Source organism: Oncorhynchus mykiss, chromosome 13 (genome assembly GCF_057628025.1).
Source record: "Oncorhynchus mykiss isolate SJ-2025 chromosome 13, ASM5762802v1, whole genome shotgun sequence".
In the NCBI taxonomy this organism is placed as follows: Eukaryota; Metazoa; Chordata; class Actinopteri; order Salmoniformes; family Salmonidae; genus Oncorhynchus; species Oncorhynchus mykiss.
In genome coordinates, this window is record NC_143034.1 from 18,297,307 (window position 1) to 18,317,896 (window position 20,590).

The 20,590-nt window shown below is 41.4% G+C and overlaps 1 long non-coding RNA gene across 1 annotated transcript in view; it reads right to left on the reverse strand.

Moving 5' to 3' along the window:
- Positions 1-1,155: 1,155 nt before the first annotated feature.
- Positions 1,156-20,590, reverse strand: part of LOC118938203 (uncharacterized) — a 56,534-nt gene continuing 37,099 nt past the window's right edge. The window contains exon 3 of the long non-coding RNA XR_016485724.1: positions 1,156-1,340. This is a non-coding gene — a long non-coding RNA (uncharacterized LOC118938203). The remainder of the gene's footprint in view (positions 1,341-20,590) is intronic.

A 20,590-nucleotide genomic window follows, 5' to 3' on the forward strand; every position in this document is an offset into this window, starting at 1 on the left:
AGAGAGAGAGAGAGAGAGAGAGAGAGAGAGAGAGAGAGAGAGGTGTATACACATTAACATACACAATATAACCACTCTCCATGTTCTGTACTGTATGTATTCCTGGTCCAGTGCTGCTATGTTTAGGGAATGATGACATATTGAAGGTATATTTGCATAAAGATCTACTGTATAAGGCTAGGTACACGATCCATGTGTCTGGTCCTGTGCTGCTGTGTTTAGGGAATGATGACATATTGAAGGGTTTATTTGCATAAAGATCTACTGCATAAGGCTAGGTACACGATCCATGTGTCTGGTCCTGACTGTGCTGCTTTGGGAGATACGGGAGAAAGCTGTATTATTTAAAACGGTGTATTAGTGTAAGGAGGATCTATAGGTTGTGTATTAAGGCTTATTGAAAGGGCTCCATAATGACTTCATATGCATAACACCTTTTTCAACCAATCACCTCTATCTAACAACATCAACAAACCTCATGATCAACCTCAGGCATTATTACTATGTGTGGTATGAGGTATTTGTGCTCGCTGTTCAAATCTGTTTCTATTTTCTCTTCTTGTTTGTCTTCCCACTTCCTCAATCAATCAATCGAATGTATTTATAAAGCCCTTTTTACATCAGCAGATGTCACAAAGTGCTGTACAGAAACCCAGCCTAAAACCCCAAACAGCAAGCAATGCAGGTGTAGAAGCACGGTGGCTAGGAAAAACTCCCTAGAAAGGCACAACGCATTTTGAGCCCTAAATGTTGACTCCTCCCCCAGTTAAACAGTGACACAGCCTACTGTATCTGATTTAATATCACTTTGTACAATTGAACAGTAAAAGCAACCTCCGTATTTTTCATCGCTTCCTTTCCGTTCACCAAACTGAAACTGTGCAGTAATGAAGAAATATAAAGATGGAATGACGAACATGTGTAAAATGTATTGTAAATATCAAGCCAGATGGCAATATAAACCATGGTAATCTCCCACGGGAATAGAACAGAAGAGATGTTAGAAAGAAGAGAAAGGAAACTCTAGAATGTTAAACCCACGTTGTCCTTCACCAACCCTTCCCTGGTAGCTTTGCTGCAGTACCTGACTCCGTTGTAAAATGTATTGTATGAAAATAAAAAACACATTGAAATTGTTTATGAGAAAAGACTGTCTCAAGTTTCAATGGGTGTTTATTAGCAGTGTATTTGTCATGTGTATTGTGTGTTGCATGCATACACAGATCACACATTCATTCAAAGCACAGGCACAAATGTCTAAACATATGTTAAGGAAGGTGTTTCCATGAGTAATTGGACGTCGGCCTTCAAAAGCAGCAACAGCAGATCCGAGTCAAGACCTAAAGAGACCCAAAGACACGGAAAACACAAGAATCATCCACTGACTGCTATACCATCTGTTACAGTAAGATAACTCAATGAGTCAGGTTCTATTTATACAGTATACTGTATATTCTAATAGGGAATGAAAACGTTTGACTTCTAATTTTCATTTTAAACAAAAGATGAACTGAAGGGATGGTGATGGTGATCGTGGGGTGGGGAAGGAATCTATATAGCCTTGCCACATATGTTCAATAATGATGAACTGGGTGGGTTGATCCCTGAATGCTGATTGACTGACAGCCGCGGTAAATCAGACTGTATACCACGGGTATGATAAAACATGTATTTTTACTGCTCTAGTTCTGTTGGTAACCAGTTTATAATAGCAATAAGACACCTTGGGGATTTGTGGTCTATGGCCAATATACCACAGCCCCTCAGGCCTTGTTGCTTAATTCTGACATTCTTAGAGCGTTACATGGGGATGGTGTTGCTCCTGATGTACTGTGGCTTGTGAAATTATTCACCCTCATGGCATTTTTCCTATTTTGTTGCCATACAACCTGAAATAAAAATGTATTTGGGGGGGGGGGGGGGTTGTATCATTTGATTTACACAAAATTCCCACCACTTTGAAGATGCAAAATATTTTTTATTGTGAAACAAACAAGAAAACTTGAGCGTGCATAACTATTCACCCCCCCCCCCCCCCCCCCCAAAGTCAATACTTTGTAGAGCCACCATTTGCAGCAATTACAGCTGCAAGTCTCTTGGGGTATGTCTCTATAAGCGTGGCACATCTAGCCACTGGGATTTTTGATTTTTGCCAATTCTTCAAGGCAAAACTGCTCCAAAATGGTGGTGTTCTTGGGGTGATGATAGATGTTCAGTTTGCGCCAGACATAGCATTTACCTTGATGGCCAAAAAGCTCAATTTTAGTCTCATCTGACCAGAGTACCTTCTTCCATATGTTTGGGGAGTCTCCCACATGCCTTTTGGCGAACACCAAACGTGTTTGCTTATTTTTTTCGTTAAGCAATGGCTTTTTTCTGGCCCCACTCCCGTAAAGCGCCGCCCTGTAAAGTGGTCCTATGGACAGATACTCCAATCTCCACTGTGGAGCTTTGCAGCTCCTTCAGGGTTATCTTTGGTCTCTTTGTTGCCTCTCTGATTAATGTCCTCCTTGTCTGGTCCGTGAGTTTTGGCGGGCGGCCCTCTCTTGGCCTGTTTGTTGTGGTGCCATATTCTTTCCATGATAAAATGTTTTATTTAATGGTGCTCCGTGGGATGTTCAACGTTTCTGATATTTTTTTATAACCCAACCCTGATCTGTACTTCTCCACAACTTTGTCCCTGACCTGTTTGGAGAGCTCCTTGGTCTTCATTGTGCCACTTGTTTAGTGGTGCTGCAGACTCTGGGGCCTTTCAGAGCAGGTGAATACATTCTGAGATCATGTGACACTTAGATTGCACACAGGTGGACTTTATTTAACTCATTATGTGACTTCTGGCAGTAATTGGTTGCACCAGATCTTATTTAGGGGCTTCATAGTAAAGGGGGTGAATACATATGCACGCACCACTTTTCTGTTTTTATTTGGACTATTTTGTCTACGTCCATTCAGTGAAATCCAAATAAAAATCCACTTAAATTACAGGTTGTATTGCAACAAAATAGAAACAACGCCAAGAGGGGTGAATACTTTCGCATGGCACTGTATGTAGAGTCAAACAGAACAGAATGGGAGGAAGACCTATATAGCCTTGCTATGTGTTGAAGTGTGCTTATGATGTGACCGTGGCATTACAGTTGGGATGATCTTGTTCTGTTATGCACAGTAGAATCAAACCTCTCGGATGTAGAAATCTCTCTTCAAGGAGCTATAATCCACGCGGGTGGCTATAGGCCACGAACTTTTCATTTTGATTTTCAATAACGTTCTTCCTGGAAGAAAATCCCCTGTTCACACTCTCTCCGCTCCTCACAGAGTCTAGGAAAGGTCAAACTTCATTTCATCTTTCTTATCATCATGACACTCGCAGAGTGGTGGCTGCCATTTTGGATTTAAGTTGTCAAAGCCTCAGCCGGGGGTGAGGGAAGTCAAGCCGGTCTCTATGGTAACTAACGTGTGATAGGCTAAGAGAATGTATCTCACACTGACCGTGACTAAATCATGTTCCTCACTGGCACTCTATTCCCTATTTAGTGCAGTACTCTCTCTCCTGTCTCTCTCTCTGTCTCTCTCTCTCTCACACACACACACACAGACCCTACACCGATTGCATTTGAGAGTCTCTCAGAAACATTAAATACTCACAAGAACGATTAAGATGCAGGGCCTTTAATGTATCGTAATCATGTCCAAGAGTGTAGCATGAATGACATGATGTAATCACTGTCAGAGTCTATCTAGAGGATAGCGAAGGAGTCAGGCTCATACACAGGTAAGAGTAAAACCACTGTATTTACTCGATCCGAGAACGGAACAAAAATCCCATTATAAAACAAAGACCAAACAGGATACGAACTCCAACATACGAAAGACAATCACGACAAAACAGAAAGGGAAACCAGAGGGTTAAATAAGGAACATAATCATGAGATGGGAACCAGGTGTGTAAAACAGACAAAACAAAAGGCAAAATGAAACATGGATCGGTGGCAGCTAGAAAGCCGGTGACGTCGACCGCCGAACACCGCCCAAACAAGGAGAGGGAACAACCTCGGTGGAAGTCACTGACTCTCACACAATCCAAGTCAAGTAAATGAAGACTGGCTGTTTCACTACCCTGTACTATATTGTAATGGTCTATGTCAACTCTTAATCTATGAGGTCTGGAGCCTGCTGCTTTTTCTGTTCTACCTGATAATTAAATGTAACCGCCTGGTGTCCCAGGTCTAAATCAGTCCCTGATCAGAGGGGAATCACCCACCTGGTGTCCCAGGTCTAAATCAGTCCCTGATCAGAGGGGAATCACCCACCTGGTGTCCCAGGTCTAAATCAGTCCCTGGGGAAGAATTTTAAAAAATGGTACTGGCTTCGAGGTCCAGAGTTGAATTTGAGGGCTCTTTGACTTTCCTCACCCCCTCCTGAGACTTTTCCAATTTAAATCCAAGACGACAGCCACCACTCTGCGAGTGTCATGATGATAAGAAAAATTAAATGAAGTTTGACCTCTATGTCATTCTGTTTCATTACTCACTTACTTCATTAGTCAGTTGGTGTGTAGCTACAGTGCCTGCAAAATCAATGTATTTCAACGTTATCCTTTGGAGTTAGGGCTATGATATGGTTTAAAGTTCCAGTACATTGGGGTCATAGTGTCTATAGCTTTGTCAACAACGTTGAAGTGAATGTTGATGAATTTGATCTGTACAAAAAGGTCACCTGTAAAAGGTGTACAGTTGAAGTCGGAAGTTTACATAAACTTAGTTTGGAGTCATTAAAACTTGTTTTTCAACCACTCCACACATTTCTTGTTAACAAATTATAGTTTTGACAAGTCGGTTAGAACATCTACTTTGTGCATGACAGAAGTCATTTTTCCAACACTTGTTTACAGACAGATGTTTTCACTTATAATTCACTGTATCACAATTCCAGTGGGTCAGAATTTTACATACACTAAGTTGACTGTGCCTTTAAACAGCTTGGAAAATTCCAGAAAATTATGTCATGGCTTTAGAAGCTTCTGATTGGCTAACTGACATCATTTGAGTCAAATGGAGGTGTAGCTGTGGATGTATTTCAAGGCCTACCTTCAAACTAAGTGCCTCTTTTCTTGACATCATGGGAAAATCAAAAGAAATCACCCAAAGACCTCAGAAAAAAATGTGTAGACCTCCACAAGTCTGGTTCCTCCTTGGGAGCAATTTCCAAACATTTGAAGGTACCACGCTCATCTGTACAAACAATAGTATGCAAGTATAAACACCATGGGACCATGCAGCCATCATACCGCTCAAGAAGGAGACGTGTTCTGTCTCCTAGAGATGAACGTACTTTGGTGCGAAAATTGCAAATCAAGCCCAGAACAACAGCAAAGGACCTTGTGAAGATGCTGGAGGAAACAGGTACAAAAGTATCTATATCCACAGTAAAACAAGTCCTATATCGACATTACCTGAAAGGTCACTCAGCAAGGAAGAAGCCAGACTGCGATTTGCAACTGCACATGGGGACAAAGATTGTACTTTTTGGAGAAATGTCCTCTGGTCTGATGAAACAAAAATTGAACTGTTTGGCCATAATGACCATCGTTATGTTTACAAATCAGCAAATCAGCCGGGATAGACAATCTGGACCCTTTCTTTCTAAAATGATCTGCCGAAATTGTTGCCACCCCTATTACTAGCCTGTTCAACCTCTCTTTCGTGTCGTCTGAGATTCCCAAAGATTGGAAAGCAGCTGCGGTCATCCCCCTCTTTAAAGGGGGGGACACTCTTAACCCAAACTGCTACAGACCTATATCTATCCTACCATGCCTTTCTAAGGTCTTCGAAAGCCAAGTCAACAAACAGATTACCGACCATTTCGAATCTCACCATACCTTCTCTGCTATGCAATCTGGTTTCAGAGCTGGTCATGGGTGCACCTCAGCCACGCTCAAGGTCCTAAATGATATCTTAACCGCCATCGATAAGAAACATTACTGTGCAGCCGTATTCATTGATCTGGCCAAGGCTTTTGACTCTGTCAATCACCACATCCTCATCGGCAGACTCGACAGCCTTGGTTTCTCAAATGACTGCCTCGCCTGGTTCACCAACTACTTCTCTGATAGAGTTCAGTGTGTCAAATCGGAGGGTCTGCTGTCCGGACCACTGGCAGTCTCTATGGAGGTGCCACAGGGTTCAATTCTTGGACCGACTCTCTTCTCTGTATACATCAATGAGGTCGCTCTTGCTGCTGGTGAGTCTCTGATCCACCTCTATGCAGACGACACCATTCTGTATACTTCTGGCCCTTCTTTGGTCACTGTGTTAACAACCCTTCAGGCAAGCTTCAATGCCATACAACTCTCCTTCCGTGGCCTCCAATTGCTCTTAAATACAAGTAAAACTAAATGCATGCTCTTCAACTGATCGCTACCTGCACCTGCCCGCCTGTCCAGCATCACTACTCTGGACGGCTCTGACTTAGAATACATGGACAACTACAAATACTTAGGTGTCTGGTTAGACTGTAAACTCTCCTTCCAGACCCATATCAAACATCTCCAATCCAAAGTTAAATCTAGAATTGGCTTCCTATTTCGCAACAAAGCATCCTTCACTCATGCTGCCAAACATACCCTTGTAAAACTGACCATCCTACCAATCCTCAACTTTGGCGATGTCATTTACAAAATAGCCTCCAATACCCTACTCAACAAATTGGATGCAGTCTATCACAGTGCAATCCATTTTGTCACCAAAGCCCCATATTCTACCCACCATTGCAACCTGTACGCTCTCGTTGGCTGGCCCTCGCTTCATACTCGTCGCCAAACCCACTGGCTCCATGTCATCTACAAGACCCTGCTAGGTAAGGTCCCCCCTTATCTCAGCTCGCTGGTCACCATAGCATCTCCCACCTGTAGCACACACTCCAGCAGGTATATCTCTCTAGTCACCCCCAAAACCAATTCTTTCTTTGGCCGCCTCCCCTTCCCTTCCTCTGCTGCCAATGACTGGAACGAACTACAAAAATCTCTGAAACTGGAAACACTTATCTCCCTCACTAGCTTTAAGCACCAATTGTCAGAGCAGCTCACAGATTACTGCACCTGTACATAGCCCACCTATAATTTAGCCCAAACAACTACCTCTTTCCCTACTGTATTTAATTAATTAATTTATTTTGCTCCTTTGCACCCCATTATTTATATTCTCTACTTTGCACATTCTTCCACTGCAAATCTACCATTCCAGTGTTTTACTTGCTATATTGTATTTACTTTGCCACCATGGCCATTTTTTGCCTTTACCTCCCTTATCTCACCTCATTTGCTCACATCGTATATAGACTTGTTTATACTGTATTATTGACTGTATGTTTGATTTACTCCATGTGTAACTCTGTGTTGTTATATGTGTCGAACTGCTTTGCTTTATCTTGGCCAGGTCGCAATTGTAAATGAGAACTTGTTCTCAACTTGCCTACCTGGTTAAATAAAGGTGAAATAAAATAAATAAATAACTGTTTGGAGGAAAAAGTGGGAGGCTTGCAAGCTGAAGAACACAATCACAATCGTGAAGCACGGGGGTGGCAGCATCATGTTGTGGGGGTGATTTGCTGCAGGAGGGACTGGTGCACTTCACAAAATAGATGGCATCATGAGGTAGGACAATTATGTGGATATATTGAAGCAACATCTCAAGCCATCAGTCAGGAAGTTAAAGCTTGGTCACAAATGGGTCTTCCAAATGGACAATGACCTCAAGTATAGTTCCGAAGTTGTGGCAAATTGGCTTCAGGACAACAAAGTCAAGGTATTGGAGTGGCCATCACAAAGCCCTGACCTCAATCCTATAGAAAATTGGTGGGCAGAACTGAAAAAGCATGTGCGAGCAAGGAGGCCTACAAACCTGACTCAGTTACACCAGCTCTTTCAGGAGGAATGGGCCAAAATTCACCCAACTTATTGTGGGAAACTTGTGGAAGGCGACCCGAAACGTTTGACCCAAGTTATGCAATTTAAAGGCAATGCTACCAAATACTAATTTAGTGTATGTAAACTTCTGAACTTCTGATGAAAGAAATAAAAGCTGAAATAAATCATTCTCTCTACTATTATTCTGACATTTCACATTCTTAAAATAAAGTGGTGATCCTAACTGACAGTGAATTTTTACTAAGATTAAATGTCAGGAATTGTGAAAAACTGAGTTTAAATGTATTTGGCTAAGGTGTATGTATCGGGAGGAAGGGGGAGGCGGACAGCGCAACATAACCATCCCCTACTGTCCTCTATCTCACAACTGATTAAATAAAAACTCTCTCACAATTCTGCAGTGAATAGTGTGTTTTGACCTCTGTAGCACAGGCTAACACCTCACTCTTGACATAAGTATACACATCGTATTTACTGCCCCACACACTGAATTAATGACACACACACACATAAAGTGTGACAATTGGACCTTTGGTGTGAATGTGTGTGTGCTTGCATGCCTTTGTGTGCGTGTGTGATTCTGTGTGTGAAACACAGTGTGTTTGTGCTTGCATGCTTTTATGTGTCTGCCTTCTTGCCTGCCTGTGTGTGTGTGTGTGTGTGTGTGTGTGTGTGTGTGTGTGTGTGTGTGTGTGTCAGCCTGCTAGATACAGCAGCATCTTCACTACAGTAATAAACGTGGAGTTTCTTTAAAGTACATTCTGGTCATGGGTGATGAGGTGATGACTCATAATGATATGCGGAGGAAAGGCGACTGAAGGGATGGGGTCACTATGTGGCAGGTCCCCTCTTGTCTAGTGAGTGTGACTGGTTCAGGAGAGATGGGGTCACTATGTGGCAGGTCCCCTCTTGTCTAGTGAGTGTGACTGGTTCAGGAGAGATGGGGTCACAATGTGACAGGTCCCCTCTTGTCTAGTGAGTGTGACTGGTTCAGGAGAGATGGGGTCACTATGTGGCAGGTCCCCTCTTGTCTAGTGAGTGTGACTGGTTCAGGAGAGATGGGGTCACTATGTGGCAGGTCCCCTCTTGTCTAGTGAGTGTGACTGGTTCAGGAGAGATGGGGTCACTATGTGGCAGGTCCCCTCTTGTCTAGATAGTGTGATTGGTTCAGGAGAGATGGGGTCACTATGTGGCAGGTCCCCTCTTGTCTAGTGAGTGTGACTGGTTCAGGAGAGATGGGGTCACTATGTGGCAGGTCCCCTCTTGTCTAGTGAGTGTGACTGGTTCAGGAGAGATGGGGTCACTATGTGGCAGGTCCCCTCTTGTCTAGTGAGTGTGACTGGTTCAGGAGAGATGGGGTCACTATGTGGCAGGTCCCCTCTTGTCTAGTGAGTGTGATTGGTTCAGGAGAGATGGGGTCACTATGTGGCAGGTCCCTTCTTGTCTAGTGAGTGTGATTGGTTCAGGAGAGATAGGGTCAGTATTTGTCAGGTCCACTGAGATGTTGTTAGTCTAAATTAATAATAATGTGGCCACGGTAGATGTATCAGGAAAATTGTGATAGAGACACGGCAGGGTCTCAGGGGAGAGGAGGAGCGAGGGTCTCAGGGGAGAGGAGGAGCGAGGGAAAGTATGCAAAAGGGATTCATTTTAGTGTTTGTGTGTGAGAGAGACTGAGATAAAGAGAGGAGAGACAGTGACAGAGAGAGTGAGTAGGAGAGAGAGAGAGAGAGACTGAGATAAAGAGAGGAGAGACAGTGACAGAGAGAGACTGAGATAAAGAGAGGAGAGAGTGACAGAGAGAGAGAGAGAGAGAGATAAAGAGATGAGACAGTGAGAGAGAGAGAGAGAGAGAGAGAGAGAGAGAGAGAGAGAGACAGAGAAAAGATATGATTTGACAGTTCATGGGTCAACAAGATCTTATAGTTTCCCTTCCAAATTCAACGTATTATGGTGGTTACAGGATTAATTCCACGTGGTTACAGGGTTAATTCCACGTGGTTACAGGGTTAAACAGAAACAACTCAAAGAGTTACGTTTATGTATTCAATCTGAGTGGTTAAGGATGGAGCTATGGTTTGGGGAAGGCTTAAAAGAAAACATTTAAAAACGACCTGCTATTACCATCAAGTATCAACAATATTTGTTACGGTTTGCCAAAGCATGGTCTAAGAAGCGTGCTCTGGATCCAGCATCATGAGGTTGTATCCAGTGGTCTAAGAAGCGTGCTCTGGATCCAGCATCATAAGGTTGTATCCAGTGGTCTAAGAAGCGTGCTCTGAATCCAGCATCATGAGGTTGTATCCAGTGGTCTAAGAAGCGTGCTCTGGATCCAGCATCATGAGGTTGTAGCCAGTGGTCTAAGAAGCGTGCTCTGAATCCAGCATCATGAGGTTGTATCCAGTGGTCTAAGAAGCGTGCTCTGGATCCAGCATCATAAGGTTGTATCCAGTGGTCTAAGAAGCGTGCTCTGAATCCAGCATAATGAGGTTGTATCCAGTGGTCTAAGAAGCGTGCTCTGGATCCAGCATCATGAGGTTGTATCCAGTGGTCTAAGAAGCGTGCTCTGAATCCAGCATCATGAGGTTGTATCCAGTGGTCTAAGAAGCGTGCTCTGGATCCAGCATCATGAGGTTGTATCCAGTGGTCTAAGAAGCGTGCTCTGGATCCAGCATCATAAGGTTGTATCCAGTGGTCTAAGAAGCGTGCTCTGGATCCAGCATCATGAGGTTGTATCCAGTGGTCTAAGAAGCGTGCTCTGGATCCAGCATCATAAGGTTGTATCCAGTGGTCTAAGAAGCGTGCTCTGAATCCAGCATCATGAGGTTGTATCCAGTGGTCTAAGAAGCGTGCTCTGAATCCAGCATCATGAGGTTGTATCCAGTGGTCTAAGAAGTGTGCTCTGGATCCAGCATCATAAGGTTGTATCCAGTGGTCTAAGAAGCGTGCTCTGGATCCAGCATCATAAGGTTGTATCCAGTGGTCTAAGAAGCGTGCTCTGGATCCTGCATCATGAGGTTGTATCCAGTGGTCTAAGAAGCGTGCTCTGAATCCAGCATCATGAGGTTGTATCCAGTGGTCTAAGAAGCGTGCTCTGAATCCAGCATCATGAGGTTGTATCCAGTGGTCTAAGAAGCGTGCTCTGGATCCAGCATCATGAGGTTGTAGCCAGTGGTCTAAGAAGCGTGCTCTGGATCCAGCATCATGAGGTTGTATCCAGTGGTCTAAGAAGCGTGCTCTGGATCCAGCATCATGAGGTTGTATCCAGTGGTCTAAGAAGCGTGCTCTGGATCCAGCATCATGAGGTTGTATCCAGTGGTCTAAGAAGCGTGCTCTGGATCCAGCATCATGAGGTTGTATCCAGTGGTCTAAGAAGCGTGCTCTGGATCCAGCATCATGAGGTTGTATCCAGTGGTCTAAGAAGCGTGCTCTGGATCCAGCATCATGAGGTTGAATTCAGTGGTCTAAGAAGTGTGCTCTGGATCCAGCATCATGAGGTTGTAGCCAGTGGTCTAAGAAGCGTGCTCTGGATCCAGCATCATGAGGTTGTATCCAGTGGTCTAAGAAGCGTGCTCTGGATCCAGCATCATGAGGTTGTATCCAGTGGTCTAAGAAGCGTGCTCTGGATCCAGCATCATGAGGTTGTATCCAGTGGTCTAAGAAGCGTGCTCTGGATCCAGCATCATAAGGTTGAATTCAGTGGTCTAAGAAGTGTGCTCTGGATCCAGCATCATGAGGTTGTAGCCAGTGGTCTAAGAAGCGTGCTCTGGATCCAGCATCATGAGGTTGTATCCAGTGGTCTAAGAAGCGTGCTCTGGATCCAGCATCATGAGGTTGTATCCAGTTGTCTAAGAAGCGTGCTCTGGATCCAGCATCATGAGGTTGTATCCAGTGGTCTAAGAAGCGTGCTCTGGATCCAGTATCCAGAGCCGGGCAACTGTTTGTCTTCTTTTGTAAGAAGCACAGAGGAAGGCATTTATCAACTTTCTCAGAGCCTTTTCAAACGTCTGAAATTGCCGTCTGTTTCTAGTGATCAGGCTGGATAGGTAGGTGGCTGTGGAGATGCGTGTTGTATATTTGCTCCAGTGGCTCAGTCACGGAGATAGATAGAGGGAAACCTTGCCTGTAGTCTCCCTGACGTCACACACACACACACGCACACATGGAGACACAGAACTCACACACACACGGAGACATACAACTCACGCACACTTGCTCTGGCAGGTTGTTGCACTGGCAGTGACTGTAACGGTTTTCTTCGGTAGAAGGAGAGTCGGACCAAAATGCGGCGTGGCTATTGAGATTCATGTTTAATAAAACAACATAAACACGAATCAATACAAAAACAATAAACGTAACGTGAAAACCGAAACAGCCTAAACTGGTGCAAACTAACTCAAGACAGTTACAAGGACACTAAGGACAATCACCCACGAAACACTCAAAGAATATGGCTGCCTAAATATGGTTCCCAATCAGAGACAACGATAAACACCTGCCTCTGATTGAGAACCACTTCAGACGGCCATAGACTTAGCTAGAACACCCCACTAAGCTACTATCCCAATACAAACACACCACATACAAAAACCCATGCCACACCCTGGCCTGACCAAATAAATGAAGATAAACACAAAATACTTTGACCAGGGCGTGACAGTGACAGCTGCTTCAGCTTGAGCCCAGGCATCAAAACCCAAATGTCAAACTGTTACACACACACACACACACACACACAGACACACACTAACACAACATAACAAAACGTTCCTGGGCTAGAAGACTGAGAGGTGACAAACAAGCCAATATTAAGAAAACAGGGAGAGAAGTGTGTGTGTGTGTGTGTGTGTGTGTGTGTGTGTGTGTGTGTGTGTGTGTGTGTGTGTGTCATAGAGAGAGATGAGGAATGGAGAGTGATAAAAAGGAGAACATGAGGGTAAATGAAGGTAAATGATTGGACGACCAGGGAGCACTGTTGCGGTGTTGAAGAATGAGACTGGTTTTTGCAGCAGTGCTTGTGATGCATTTCCTTAGCTCTTTCTCTCGCTCTGTCTCTCCCTCGTTTAATTTCTCTCTTTATCTCTCCCTCGTTTAATTTCTCTCTCTATCTGCACCCCCCATTATTCTCTCCCTCATTCCCTAAGCTCTGTTTCTTTTTTTCTCATTCTCTACCTCCTCAGCTCTTTCTCTCTCTATATATATATATATGTCTCGTTCTCTCTTCCTCTCTATTTGTCACTCCCACTCGTTTCATCAGCTTTTTTCTCTTTCCCTCCCACATTTAATCAGTTCTTTAATCCTCTCTCTCTCTCTCTCTCTCTCTCTCTCTCTCTCTCTCTCTCTCTCTTTCTCTCTCTCTCTCTCTCTCAGTGAATGAGGGCGTTGAGAGAGAAACCCCTTGAGCACATCCTGTCAAAGAAGAAGCCGACACCCTTAACTTTTCCTTTCCTGTCAGATAAATTAAATATTTTAACAAGGACTGAAATCCAAGAACAGTCTTAACTACAATCCTCAATCTAGTGTAGTTTAAACCTGATCTTCACTTCATTGTTGACACCCTCTCCTTGTCTCGTGCTCTGACTTCACCACTGCTCTTTTGTACAACAGTTAACTGAGTTGGTTAACTCATCTAGTTAACTTGCCCTGCACCAATTAAGGATTAACCCATGTCCCACTGACTTTCCATTTCCCTTTGACAGCGCCTGCAAAAAGCCATTTCCCCCTTGTGTTTTCTGTGTAGGAGGTGGATAGACCACATGCTGATTTCAGACACTGTTAGATGTTAATACATGTTAATGTGTGACAGACTCTGTAGAAGACAACACACCCTTCGTATAACATTCTATTCCTGAATATAATCTATTACATTGTTCTGTCGTCATGATTCCGACATTCCAACACTTAACTTGTCACAGCCCACAGAATCACGTATAGAATCTAAGTAATTGGATATCTGTGTCACAGCCTTTGCTTTCACACATGCTAATATGTCTTTACATAGATGACAATGACACGTAGATGACAATGATACATAGATGACAATGACACATAGATGACAATGACACATAGATAACAATGACACATAGATGACAATGACACATAGATAACAATGATACATAGATGACAATGACACATAGATGACAATGATACATAGATGACAATGATACATAGATAACAAAGATACACATAGATGACAAAGATACATAGATGACAAAGATACATAGATGACAATGATACATAGATGACAATGATGGACTGGCTGCATTGAGATGATTGCTTGGACCAGATATATATATATATGATTTATAATACACATGGTGTTGGTGGAAATGTTTAATGATGACATTGAAGACATAGATGGAGAGGTAGTGAGTATATATAGATGGAGAGGTAGTGAGTATATATATAGATGGAGAGGTAGTGAGTATATACATAGATGGAGAGGTAGTGAGTATATATATAGATGGAGAGGTAGTGAGTATATATATACATGGAGAGGTAGTGAGTATATATATACATGAAGAGGTAGTGAGTATATATATAGATTGAGAGGTAGTGAGTATATATATACATGGAGAGGTAGTGAGTATATATATAGATGGAGAGGTAGTGAGTATATACATAGATGGAGAGGTAGTGAGTATATATATAGATGGAGAGGTAGTGAGTATATACATAGATGGAGAGGTAGTGAGTATATATACATGGAGAGGTAGTGAGTATATATATAGATGGAGAGGTAGTGAGTATATATATAGATGGAGAGGTAGTGAGTATATATACATGGAGAGGTAGTGAGTATATATATAGATGGAGAGGTAGTGAGTATATATATAGATGGAGAGGTAGTGAGTATATATATAGATGGAGAGGTAGTGAGTATATATATAGATGGAGAGGTAGTGAGTATATATATAGATGGAGAGGTAGTGAGTATATACATAGATGGAGAGGTAGTGAGTATATACATAGATGGAGAGGTAGTGAGTATATATATACATGGAGAGGTAGTGAGTATATATATAGATGGAGAGGTAGTGAGTATATATATACATGGAGAGGTAGTGAGTATATATATACATGAAGAGGTAGTGAGTATATATATACATGAAGAGGTAGTGAGTATATATAGATGGAGAGGTAGTGAGTATATATATACATGGAGAGGTAGTGAGTATATATATACATGGAGAGGTAGTGAGTATATATATACATGAAGAGGTAGTGAGTATATATATAGATGGAGAGGTAGTGAGTATATACATAGATGGAGAGGTAGTGAGTATATATATACATGGAGAGGTAGTGAGTATATATATAGATGGAGAGGTAGTGAGTATATATATACATGGAGAGGTAGTGAGTATATATATACATGGAGAGGTAGTGAGTATATATATACATGAAGAGGTAGTGAGTATATATATAGATGGAGAGGTAGTGAGTATATACATAGATGGAGAGGTAGTGAGTATATACATAGATGGAGAGGTAGTGAGTATATATATACATGGAGAGGTAGTGAGTATATATATAGATGGAGAGGTAGTGAGTATATATATACATGGAGAGGTAGTGAGTATATATATACATGGAGAGGTAGTGAGTATATACATAGATGGGGAGGTAGTGAGTATATATATACATGGAGAGGTAGTGAGTATATATATACATGGAGAGGTAGTGAGTATATACATAGATAGAGAGGTAGTGAGTATATATATAGATGGAGAGGTAGTGAGTATATACATAGATGGAGAGGTAGTGAGTATATATATACATGGAGAGGTAGTGAGTATATATATAGATGGAGAGGTAGTGAGTATATATACATGGAGAGGTAGTGAGTATATACATAGATGGAGAGGTAGTGAGTATATACATAGATGGAGAGGTAGTGATTATAGACATAGATTGAGAGGTAGTGAGTATATATATAGATGGAGAGGTAGTGAGTATATATATACATGGAGAGGTAGTGAGTATATATATACATGGAGAGGTAGTGAGTATATATATAGATGGAGAGGTAGTGAGTATAGATATAGATGGAGAGGTAGTGAGTATATATAGATGGAGAGGTTGTGAGTATAGACATAGATGGAGAGGTAGTGAGTATACATAGATGGAGAGGTAGTGAGTATATATAGATGGAGAGGTAGTGATTATATATATAGATGGAGAGGTAGTGAGTATATTCATAGATGGAGAGGTAGTGAGTATATATAGATGGAGAGGTAGTGAGTATAGACATAGATAGAGAGGTAGTGAGTATATATATAGATGGAGAGGTAGTGAGTATATATATAGATGGAGAGGTAGTGAGTATATATAGATGGAGAGGTAGTGTGTATAGACATAGATGGAGAGGTAGTGAGTATATATAGATGGAGAGGTAGTGTGTATATACATAGATGGAGAGGTAGTGAGTATATATATAGATGGAGAGGTAGTGAGTATATATATAGATGGAGAGGTAGTGAGTATATACATAGATGGAGAGGTAGTGAGTATATATATATAGATGGAGAGGTAGTGAGTATATATATAGATGGAGAGGTAGTGAGTATATATAGATGGAGAGGTAGTGTGTATAGACATAGATGGAGAGGTAGTGAGTATATATATAGATGGAGAGTATATATATAGATGGAGAGGTAGTGAGTATATATATAGATGGAGAGGTAGTGAGTATATATAGATGGAGAGGTAGTGTGTATAGACATAGATGGAGAGGTAGTGAGTATATATATAGATGGAGAGGTAGTGAGTATATATATAGATGGAGAGGTAGTGAGTATATATAGATGGAGAGGTAGTGAGTATATATATAGATGGAGAGGTAGTGAGTATATATATAGATGGAGAGGTAGTGAGTATATATATAGATGGAGAGGTAGTGAGTATATATAGATGGAGAGGTAGTGAGTATATATATAGATGGAGAGGTAGTGAGTATATATAGATGGAGAGGTAGTGAGTATATATATAGATGGAGAGGTAGTGAGTATATATAGATGGAGAGGTAGTGAGTATATATATAGATGGAGAGGTAGTGAGTATATATATAGATGGAGAGGTAGTGAGTATATATATAGATGGAGAGGTAGTGAGTATATACATAGATGGAGAGGTAGTGAGTATATATATAGATGGAGAGGTAGTGAGTATATATATAGATGGAGAGGTAGTGAGTATATATAGATGGAGAGGTAGTGTGTATAGACATAGATGGAGAGGTAGTGAGTATATATATAGATGGAGAGTATATATATAGATGGAGAGGTAGTGAGTATAGACATAGATGGAGAGGTAGTAAGTATATATATATAGATGGAGAGGTAGTGAGTATATATAGATGGAGAGGTAGTGAGTATATATATAGATGGAGAGGTAGTGAGTATATACATAGATGGAGAGGTAGTGAGTATATATAGATGGAGAGGTAGTGAGTATATATAGATGGAGAGGTAGTGAGTATATATATAGATGGAGAGGTAGTGAGTATATATATAGATGGAGAGGTAGTGAGTATATATATACATGGAGAGGTAGTGAGTAAAGACATAGATGGAAAGGTAGTGAGTATAGACATAGATGGAGAGGTAGTGAGTATATATAGATGGAGAGGTAGTGAGTATATATAGATGGAGAGGTAGTGAGTATATATATAGATGGAGAGGTAGTGAGTATATATAGATGGAGAGGTAGTGAGTATAGACATAGATGGAGAGGTAGTGAGTAAAGACATAGATGGAAAGGTAGTGAGTATAGACATAGATGGAGAGGTAGTGAGTATATATAGATGGAGAGGTAGTGAGTATATATAGATGGAGAGGTAGTGAGTATATATAGATGGAGAGGTAGTGAGTATATATAGATGGAGAGGTAGTGAGTATATACATAGATGGAGAGGTAGTGAGGATATATATAGATGGAGAGGTAGTGAGTATATATATAGATGGAGAGGTAGTGAGTATATATAGATGGAGAGGTAGTGAGTATATACAGTGCCTTGCGAAAGTTTTCGCCCCCTTGAACTTTTCGACCTTTTGCCACATTTCAGGCTTCAAACATAAAGATATAAAACTGTATTTTTTTGTGAAGAATCAACAACAAGTGGGACACAATCATGAAGTGGAACGACATTATTGGATATTCAAACTTTTTTAACAAATCAAAAACTGAAATATTGGGCGTGCAAAATTATTCAGCCCCTTTACTTTCAGTGCAGCAAACTCTCTCCAGAAGTTCAGTGAGGATCTCTGAATGATCCAATGTTGACCTAAATGACTGATGATGATAAATACAATCCACCTGTGTGTAATCAAGTCTCCGTATAAATGCACCTGCACTGTGATAGTCTCAGAGGTCCGTTAAAAGCGCAGAGAGCATCATGAAGAACAAGGAACACACCAGGCAGGTCCGAGATACTGTTGTGAAGAAGTTTAAAGCCGGATTTGGATACAAAAATATTTCCCAAGCTTTAAACATCCCAAGGAGCACTGTGCAAGCGATAATATTGAAATGGAAGGAGTATCAGACCACTGCAAATCTACCAAGACCTGGCCGTCCCTCTAAACTTTCAGCTCATACAAGGAGAAGACTGATCAGAGATGCAGCCAAGAGGCCCATGATCACTCTGGATGAACTGCAGAGATCTACAGCTGAGGTGGGAGACTCTGTCCATAGGACAACAATCAGTCGTATATTGCACAAATCTGGCCTTTATGGAAGAGTGGCAAGAAGAAAGCCATTTCTTAAAGATATCCATAAAAAGTGTCGTTTAAAGTTTGCCACAAGCCACCTGGGAGACACACCAAACATGTGGAAGAAGGTGCTCTGGTCAGATGAAACCAAAATTGAACTTTTTGGCAACAATGCAAAACGTTATGTTTGGCGTAAAAGCAACACAGCTGAACACACCATCCCCACTGTCAAACATGGTGGTGGCAGCATCATGGTTTGGGCCTGCTTTTCTTCAGCAGGGACAGGGAAGATGGTTAAAATTGATGGGAAGATGGATGGAGCCAAATACAGGACCATTCTGGAAGAAAACCTGATGGAGTCTGCAAAAGACCTGAGACTGAGACGGAGATTTTTCTTCCAACAAGACAATGATCCAAAACATAAAGCAAAATCTACAATGGAATGGTTCAAAAATAAACATATCCAGGTGATAGAATGGCCAAGTCAAAGTCCAGACCTGAATCCAATCGAGAATATGTGGAAAGAACTGAAAACTGCTGTTCACAAATGCTCTCCATCCAACCTCACTGAGCTCGAGCTGTTTTGCAAGGAGGAATGGGAAAAAATGTCAGTCTCTCGATGTGCAAAACTGATAGAGACATACCGCAAGCGACTTACAGCTGTAATCGCAGCAAAAGGTGGCGCTGCAAAGTATTAACTTAAAGGGGCTGAATAATTTTGCACGCCCAATTTTTCAGTTTTTGATTTGTTAAAAAAGTTTGAAATATCCAATAAATGTCGTTCCACTTCATGATTGTGTCCCACTTGTTGTTGATTCTTCACAAAAAAATACAGTTTTATATCTTTATGTTTGAAGCCTGAAATGTGGCAAAAGGTCGCAAAGTTCAAGGGGGCCGAATACTTTCGCAAGGCACTGTATATAGATGGAGAGGTAGTGAGTATATATAGATGGAGAGGTAGTGAGTATATATATAGATGGAGAGGTAGTGAGTATATATAGATGGAGAGGTAGTGAGTATATATATAGATGGAGAGGTAGTGAGTATATACATAGATGGAGAGGTAGTGAGTATATATATAGATGGAGAGGTAGTGAGTATATATATAGATGGAGAGGTAGTGAGTATATATATACATGGAGAGGTAGTGAGTATATATATACATGGAGAGGTAGTGAGTATATATATAGATGGAGAGGTAGTGAGTATATATATAGATGGAGAGGTAGTGAGTATATATATAGATGGAGAGGTAGTGAGTATATATATACATGGAGAGGTAGTGAGTATATATATAGATGGAGAGGTAGTGAGTATATATATAGATGGAGAGGTAGTGAGTATATATACATGGAGAGGTAGTGAGTATAGATGGAGAGGTAGTGAGTATATATAGATGGAGAGGTAGTGAGTATATATATAGATGGAGAGGTAGTGAGTATATATATAGATGGAGAGGTAGTGAGTATATACATAGATGGAGAGGTAGTGAGTATAGATGGAGAGGTAGTGAGTATATACATAGATGGAGAGGTAGTGAGTATAGATGGAGAGGTAGTGAGTATATACATAGATGGAGAGGTAGTGAGTATAGATGGAGAGGTAGTGAGTATATATATAGATGGAGACGTAGTGAGTATATACATAGATGGAGAGGTAGTGAGTATATATATAGATGGAGAGGTAGTGAGTATATACATAGATGGAGAGGTAGTGAGTATAGATGGAGAGGTAGTGAGTATATATATAGATGGAGACGTAGTGAGTATATACATAGATGGAGAGGTAGTGAGTATATATAGATGGAGAGGTAGTGAGTATATATATAGATGGAGAGGTAGTGAGTATATACATAGATGGAGAGGTAGTGAGTATAGATGGAGAGGTAGTGAGTATATATAGATGGAGAGGTAGTGAGTATATACATAGATGGAGAGGTAGTGAGTATATATATACA